This window comes from Alligator sinensis, unplaced genomic scaffold, assembly GCF_000455745.1.
Source record: "Alligator sinensis unplaced genomic scaffold, ASM45574v1 scaffold388_1, whole genome shotgun sequence".
Classification (NCBI taxonomy): domain Eukaryota; kingdom Metazoa; phylum Chordata; order Crocodylia; family Alligatoridae; genus Alligator; species Alligator sinensis.
Genome location: NW_005842394.1, coordinates 1,130,657 through 1,139,568, shown reverse-complemented (window position 1 = coordinate 1,139,568; position 8,912 = coordinate 1,130,657).

Genomic DNA, 8,912 nt, shown 5'->3' with positions numbered 1-8,912 from the left:
TTCCTGCTTTTTTAATTCCAGCTTTCCAAATTTTTAGCGTGTATGTGGCCAGAACAGTGTTCTTACAGGATTTGTCAGAAGCAGTATTATTTTCAACTGTAACAATGTTAAGAGGGGGGTTTTTTTTTTTTTTGGTTGTAGATTGTTTTAGGGTTGTTTTATATGCAAGAGATTTTGCAGCATGCACAGCTGTGAAGAAACTTGCCACCAGCATAAGTATTTTGTTTCTGAGCATAACTTTCAAACCCTGTCTTTGATCAGTGATTCTCTGCAATTGAAAAGTGTTTTAGGTAGTGAAATCTAATCATAACAGTGAACTATAAATCACCTATGTTCGCTCTCGTAAAATACCAGACCTGCTGCTGTCCCTGGGCACTGAACCTTTTAATTCTAGGAAAACTGTTTCCTCTTCCAACAGAACAGTTTGTGCTTGCATCCGCATGCCCTCCTTGGCTTCCAGGCCCTTTTTTTCACTTTGAATGCCAATCTAGCTGGCTTGACATTTTGCAGGGAGCAAGGGGTTAGGGGAGTACATTGGGTGATGACGCCCATTTTCACTCCCAACCGATTCCTCTGTCCCTGCCATGCTGTGGGGAAAACCAGAGTGCAATATTTGGGTCAAGAATAGACACTGTATAAACCCACTTTTGTCCAGCTGGTCCTTCAGTGCAGTCTCTCAGTCCTGTCCCTGCACCTCTGTTGGTTGGGCTGCTGAATTTTAAAGCCTGGGAACATGCAGACGGTTTCAGTAAAGCTGATTGGACTACATTTTGTAACTTTTAGTTGGAGAAACTTCCTGTTTTCCAGTTGGTTCTAATTCTCCTTTTCCCTCTTCTCTCAAAATTGTCCAGAGAAACCAGTATTAGCTGGGTATGGCTCATTTGGCATTAAGGTCAAAAAGAAAGAATTAGTGAAAAGATTTGATCCCTGCTTCTGCAAATGCCATGTTTTACATCTTGGGCGTTTTAGGAAAATTCTGTCCTGGCATCAGTTCACATCCGTGAAATTTCATGTGGGTTGGCTTTGGTTCAGCAAAGTATTCCATGGCTTAGGCACCTGTGATTCTTCTTTCCTACCATCTCTAGCCAGTTGCAGTTCTGTTCCAGTTCTTGGGAGGCAGGCAGAGGGACTCCTAGGCACCTCACGTTTGGTTGGCTTCAACCTTAATTGGGGTTCAGGCTAAGTGTTTCATAGGCATTGGCATTAGACATTAGGGCTGGAAGGGACCTTGCAAGATCATTGGGTATAGCCCCAAATCATTGGGTCTAGCCTCATGTCAGTAGGCTAAATATTCTCTGTTCTTGACAATGGTGATTTTTGTGCTAGGTGTGAACAGTGAGCATCAAAGCATGCAGAATCTGGGATAGTATTTTGGTTATCTCCAGGCATCTCTTGGTCATTTCTATGCCTAAAGAGGTTTCACCCTTGTATAATGTAGTTTGGGCAGAATAAGTGCTGCTTTCTATTTCCAAAGTAGCTTTCAGTGCTGTGGGAGTTTGTATGTAAGTGACCTCAGTGACTGTTGCTATGTAAATGATGTAGTTTTATCCCTACTGTTCCTTCTAACCTATATAACTTATTGACATGTTGCTACATTTTCCAAAAGAACAGCTCATTTTCGCACTATGTGGTGTACAAACACTGAGATATGAATTAAATAACTGTGCCTAATCATGAAAAAATCTCAATATTTTACTGTGTTATAGGGATCATGCTTTCACCACTGAACTGTTCCTACCTCTGAAACAATCATTCTCTAAGAGATATTAGATAAGTTGTTTTGTTTTTGGTTTGTTTTTGTTTTTTTACATGGGAAAGTAAAAAATAACTTCTCCAATGGAAATTATAGCGTGTTCAGATGGGAAACCTTGACTAAGTTGTATTTGAAAAAACATGTTTCTCTACTGAAGAGGCATATGTTATTGTTGCTTCTCTGTTTGCTAATTCTGTTTTTTTTTAATTACCAGACTTAGTTGCTGGGTCTGAGTACTGTTCTAAAGACTAATCTTGACTGGAGCTAAAGCTAGTGAACTGGTGGGATTTTGTTGGCCAGGCACCTAGATGCAGAGTCTGATGTGATGAGCTTAGTCTGCAGTAGCTGCTTCTGAGATGGGGGAGAAGATGTTTTACATGGACTAACTAGTTCCAAGTCAAGCATAACAACCCCTTGCCTCTTTCAGCTGTGACTGCCTCTGCTGTCTGTTACCACGATGTCCTCTATGACCCTGAACTTTGTCTTCTTCCCCACCTATATCTGAAAATCTGCCAATCTCCGCCTTCATGCAGTTTCCTCTGCCTGATGCTGCTTCAGCTCCAACTGTACTGAAATCTTCATCTATGCTTTCATCTTCTTATTCTTGGACTGTGACATCTGTCTGATCTATGATCCCCAAGTACCAGCTGTGGAGACCCTGGCCTGTGAGTTCTGTTGCTTGTCTTCTCATGTGTAGAAAGTAGTTTGACCATCACTCCAGTCAGACTCCACTGCTAGCTGTTGTTTTAGACTCAACTTCAAAATTGCTCTCCTCTTTAAATCCTCAATGGAATTTTTCTAGTTTAACTTGAAGAACTTGTCTGCCTGTACTCTTCTCTGCTGGCCTGCCAATTGCCTCCTCTTCAAACAGATGGATTAAAAACTTTTTCTACTATAGCAACTACAGTCCTACATAGACTTTGATATTTGTGTCTAACCATCCTTTTACTCTGAAAACTCCACTGAAAATAATTCTCCTTTTGGACTTTATATTTTACTGACTAAAATGTTTTTGACTACAACTTGTATTAATGATACCTTATGAAACATGGTCAAATAATGATTTAGGAGTAGAGAAAGGGAATTCTGCTCCCAGCAGTGTGCAAAAAAATCTGGTAACACTTGATGTTTATAATAGGAAATGTGATGGACTTTGTGAATCCACTGTGACTAGAACAAAGAACCGGTGGGATTTAATCGCAGCGCTGCCAGCTACCCGGTGAAGCCCCGGCTCAACGTCCCTCCTCCACTCACGTGCTGGGAAGAGCCAGGGTTGCGCTGGGTAGCTGGTGGTGGCAGCGCTGGGAGTGGAGTGGTGGCGAAATTTGGGGTGGATGCAGCATCCTCCCAATCCTGCTGGCGCCTGCTCTGAGCCCAACCCCTGCCGAGAAGAGCCCTGGCTGCAGCTCACTCTGCCCCACACGGATCCGGGCTGGGCAGCACTTGCCCCTGCCCCCTCCCCCACCGCAGGGGGCGTTGAGCTGCCCATGCCCCTTCCCTCCCCTTCTACCACACCAGACTTACTAGCTGCTGGCTGTGTTCCTCGCTGCTCAAGTGCTGTGGCTGCGCACAGCACAGCATTTATCATCCAAATTATCAGCCGCATTGGGCTGATATCCGATACAGCCAGTTTTCTTTATAGCTGTGCCGATCTGATATTGGACCAATGTAATGGTGCACCTCTAAAGATCTGTTCAATTATTCCAACATTTTAAAGCTGAAAGTATTGGGATTTGGATGATGCTCATAGTTGTTCTTTAAACCAGGCCACAAGACCTTTAAAACTCAGTATGTGTCTGATAAAGTATATTTTATGATAAATGTGCTGAGACACTTTCAGAGCTGTTAGAAATGTGTGATGACTTTACACAATGTTAAACAAGGGTTTTGCAATATATGTGAAGACTAGCCAATTGCCCATCAAGAAAGGCGGAGGGGGAGACGGTTGGGATGGAGTGCCATCACCTAACGCCCCATGCTGCTGCTGTTCTGCCTCTTGCAGGGAGCGGGGTGGGGGAGCGTGGCTTTGGAATCATGGTGGCACTCCCCCACACTTGGCTGTTTCCATCAGCCAATCAGAGTGTGAATAAAGTGTTATGGACAGACGGACAGGTTTAGGCTTTTATAATATTAGAATACTGTTGCACTTCAGAATCATAGATTGTAGCCCCTCTGCCTGTTGCAATGTGTTTGCCACAGTTCTTCAGCAATCTCTCTTCTGACCAATCCCGAAGGAGTATTCTGGATGCATTAAACTGGTTCTAGCATCAGGGGAAGTTGCTTTCAATGAATACATTAATAAAACTTTTCAGAGCTAGGTTAAGTTAGCACTTTTGGGTAAAAGGTACCCTCAGCTGTCAGGCATATGGGAATACACTAACTTGACCTCTAGTGGAGTCTCTCCTGTTGTGGGTGATGAGAAGTGTGGTTTGACTATTCTGATTTTGCATACCAGGGGAGTACTAGGCAAGTTGCATAGGGATGGTGGGTCAGAGTTCTTTTGGCTGCAGTGTCTGGGAGTCTTGTGGGGACTGGGCGAGGAATCCAAAATTCATGCTATTTTTATCAATTTAGGAACACTGAAAGACTAAAATTCTCTCTTTATAAGCACTCCAAAGAGTTCTTGACAGCCACAGCAAAGACTCTCTTTAAGTAGAAATGTGGCGATTGGCTTCAGCACAAGCAAACCCCACAGCTGCAATGCCAGTTTATTAAAAGATTGAGCTATTAGCCTTGTAAAGCTGGAACTGTGCTAGAGGGTTGGATTTGACGGTCTGTATGTGGGGAGCTACCTGGCTTGTTCGCTGTCTGCAGTGCTTACTCTGCCTTGATCCCCAGGGCTAATGAAACATTTGACTGGGGCATAAGATGTGGGGAAGGGATTCTGCATACCTTGGGCTCACTGAGCAACAGTAATGAAAATCTTCATCTGTGCTGTTCAGATTTTGGCTACCAGATATTGGCCTCCATGCACTTATAGGTATATACACTGCAATGTATGGCAATTCTATATGTTTTAGAGGAAAATATTTATAAAATGTAGGTAAAGCAGAGCCCCACCCTTCCTTCCTTTCTTTCTCATTTGAATAAACTTCAGGCAGCATGTGCAGACCTAATTTCTTATGCTGCTGTACAGGAAGTCCTAGATATGAATTATCGGTATATGTGATCACGGAACATTCTTTAAATTGCACAGATCATTCTAGTCTGCGCTTGCAAGCGAACTGGAGGAGTCTGGTGCTTATCAGGTGTACTAGGCAATTGTCCATCAAGAATGAGGGGGGAGGGGAGCGGGCGCGGATGGAGATCTGCGTGCCCTCCCCCCCCCGCCCCGGGCCTGCTCCCCTTTCACTCCTGCTGCTTGGGGTCTGGGCCCACCCCTCACTCCAGGCCTGCTCCCCTCTCCCCCGCATTGGGCCCGGGCCCACTCCCCTACCCCACTTTACCTGCAGGGAGCCAGGTGGGGGGGCTCTATCCCTTGTGTCCCCACAATCATAGCAGTGGGCTGTCTTCTGTCAGAATGCTTCTTCATGCTTGATTGACTGTTTGTCAGCCAGTCGGAGCGCAAATAAAGCATTATGGACAGACAGATTTAAGCTTTTATCATATTAGAATTCAGCTGAAGCTTTTTTATTCATAGATGCTAAGGTCGGAAGGGACCTCAACAGATCATCGAGTCCAACCCCCTGCCTAGGCAGGAAAGAGAGATGGGGCCCCTGCCTAGGCAGGAAAGAGGGCTGGGGTCAAATGACCCCAGCCAGATGCCTATCCAGTCTTCTCTTAAAAACCCCCAAGGTAGGGGAGAGCACCACCTCTCTTGGAAGCCCATTCCAAATTTTGGCCACCCTTACCATGAAGAAGTTTTTCTGATATCTAGCCTGAATCTGCTTGCTGTCAGTTTGTGACCATTGTTCCTTGTCTTACCCCAAGAGGTGCCATGGTGAGCAGAGCATCTCCAATCCCTTGCTGCGTTGATTAATTCTGGCAAGTGGTAACCACCTAGGAATTTGGACCTGACCTTTGTGGGTTGTAGAAACAATATCTCTGACATGAATTGTTAATGTGACTTTCATATAGTGAGGGGATGTCACTTGCATGAATATACTCTGTGTTGCCTGCTTGTTTTTGCACTATTGAATTCTTACTGGATAGTGCACTTTTTTGCTTCTCTAGCAAATGGGTTGGTCAGAAGAAACCTGCCAGCTTGCAGAGACTTGTTGGAGACTAATCAACAAAAAGTAAAAGATCTTAAGCATCTGTTGAATCTAGGAGCTGTGTAGCCTTGGGCAGGGGTCAACGGACAGTATTGTTGTTCTTTCACAATTAGCCCTTTTGAACTGGCAAATAACTGGGGGCATAATTTTTTCTCAGTTCTCTTTGCTGAAGTCTCCTTTTGAAAACAAGTGTCATAATCCTGGCTGTAGGGGAGGACAGTGTTAAACTAAAGAATGGTGTAGGTATTGTGCTCTTTCTATTTAAAAATAGAGAGGTATGCGAGATGGCAAGATTTAGTACAGTCATTGGTACTCTTCCAATTAAGGAACTTGATTTAAAAGTAAAATCACTTTTAAATGTCTGAAATGTGCTATGTAAAGTGCATTAGGGCTTTGCACTCTTATTTGGAGAGAGCTTTACAAAATTATTAGTTGTACAGCATCTGCTATATTCTAGCATTCAGGGCCACACTGTCATTTTGTAAAGTGTGTTTTGTGAGTGCACTTACAGTGACTAGGAAGTGACAACCTTTGTTCTTGTGCACATGTTGTTAGAGGATATCTTTCTGAGCCCTAGGCAAAAGTGCAGTTGGAGGGATGTTTGTAAACTGTAGCATCTCTTCCCCCAAAGCAGATAAGCTAATTGTAGTGCCATATCAATAAGGAATGTAAACGATACGCAACTCCAAGAGACATTTCTGTAGGGTAAAATTACTCTGCAAGGCAGCTTGGGTTAGAGAAAAGAATTTTGCTGTAAGAATGTTAGGCTGTTAAAACATCAGGTATGTGAAATGGCGGGACCCATCAGTACTTGCACTAGGCTAAATATATTCCCCTAAATGCTTCAGATGTCATGAAGAAGGGCACTAGTGCCTTTCCTACGCAGCTCCTGTGGTGCAATGTTGCCTAACATCCAAGATTATGGAAAGAGAGTAATTTCATACTAGTTCTGTTCTTGGTGTTTAACTTGCTACAGTTGATAACTGGATGCATACTGGAGGGTTTAAGATGGTACTTGCTGGTCCAGTTAAGGCAGGGGTGGGCAAAATGTGGCCCAGGAGCCGGATACGGCCCCCCCAGGCCATTTTATTCAGCCCATGGGGCCCCTAAAAAATTTAGAAAATTAATATTTATCTGCCCTGGGCTGCCTGTTACGTGGCCCTCGATGGCTTGCCAAAACTCAGTAAGCAGCCCTCTGCCCAAAATAATTGCCCGCCCCTGAGTTAAGTGGACAGCTCTTTAATATCATCATATTCAGTCTGCCCTTCCTCCTGCCTACCCCCTCTCACCTCTCATGTGACCTACATGATCTCATTGAGAACTCACTGTTCAGTGACCCTGGTGGATTCTGGCTGTGTCAGTTCCCCTCATCTGCTATCATATTCTTCTGTATTTGTCCGTGATTACCAGATGATTTGTAACATATCGACTGAAATATTGGAGTTTATTGTGGAATAAACTCCCTCCAGAAGTGGTGCAGTCACTTACCCTGGAGGTTTTCAAGAGGAGACTGGACAGTCACCTTGCTGGGGTCGCTTGTCCCCAGTTGTCTTCCTGCCTAGAGTTGTGGGGGCTGGACCTGATGATCTGCGAGATCCCTTCCAGCCCCTGACAATCTATGAATCTATGACTGAATCTTTTGACTTAGTAGAAACAATAATGCCATACAGGAGTGTACTTACCTATAGTGAGAAAGTACACTCCCATAAGGAGCAGTCTTGTAGCTTTACTGTGTTGTGCCCTGTAACAGCTTAAAGCTTAACATAGCTGTCTGTTACTAGAGCCTTTGTAGGCAGTATTTTGCACCAGACAGTTTTTAATTACCCAAGAGGTAATGGCCAAAATGTCTGGTTCTGACTGCCTGATGCAAGAAGCACTGCAGGGTATATTCAGTTTCAGCTCTAGAATGTGAAAAGGTCGGACTCAATCCTATTTGGTTTTGCAGCGATTTCAGTTTAAAATAATTTGGATGTGCGCGTCTCACACTGGAACATGAAGGGCTAATGTACAGGGTTGCTTGTCTGCAGCCAGCACTTATATTCTTGTTGGCTGGGTGTGCTGAGGGAAGCTTTGAAATCAGATGAGTCATTGCTCATTCCTGTGGGGTCACTTGAGGAACTGGAGATGGCTGCATCGGCTGCTGCTGTTCCTCCCTCTTGGAGTCAGGGGAGGAGAAAGATGCCGGGACAGGAAATCCAATCAGCAGATCTGAAGCAGCCCTCTCTTTTTTTTGCTCCCCGCCCCCCCTCTTTTTTGCAACATTGGTCAGCTGTGACAAGCAGATTCTACTTCTTGTTGCAAACTTAAGTGTTGGAAAAACTTCCTTAAAACCATTCTAAGAAATAAAAAGGTTTACAAATCACAGTTTCCCAATCACAGTCGCGCCTGTGGGGGTGCCCCCCCCCACCCCATCACATAGGGGCCTTCAATCATCCTGGCATCTGCTGGGAGAACAATACAGCAGTGCTCAGGCAATCCAGGAAGTTTGGGGAGAGTGTTGGGGACAACTTCCTGGTGCAAGTGTTGGGAAGGCTCTTCTTGACCTGCTGCTCACAAACAGGGATGAACTGGTGGGAAATGCAGAAGTGGATGGCAACTTGAACGGCAGTGACCACAAGATTGAGTTCATGATCCTGACGAAGAAAGGAGAGCATCAGACTAAGGACCCAGGACTTCAGAAAAGCAGACTTCAACTCTTGGGGAACTCATGGGCAGGATTCTCTGGGAAGCCAGTCTGAGGGGAAGAGGAGTCCAGGAGAGAAGGATGTACTTTAAAGAAGCCTTACTGAGAGTGCAGGAAGACTAGCAAGTATGGCAGAAGACCAGTATGGCTTAGCAGGGAACTCTTCAGTGAGATAAATCAGCAAAAGGAAGCTTGTAAGTGAAAGCTTGGACAAACAATTAGGGAAGAATATAGGAGTAGTATTGCTTGGACATGGAGGGAT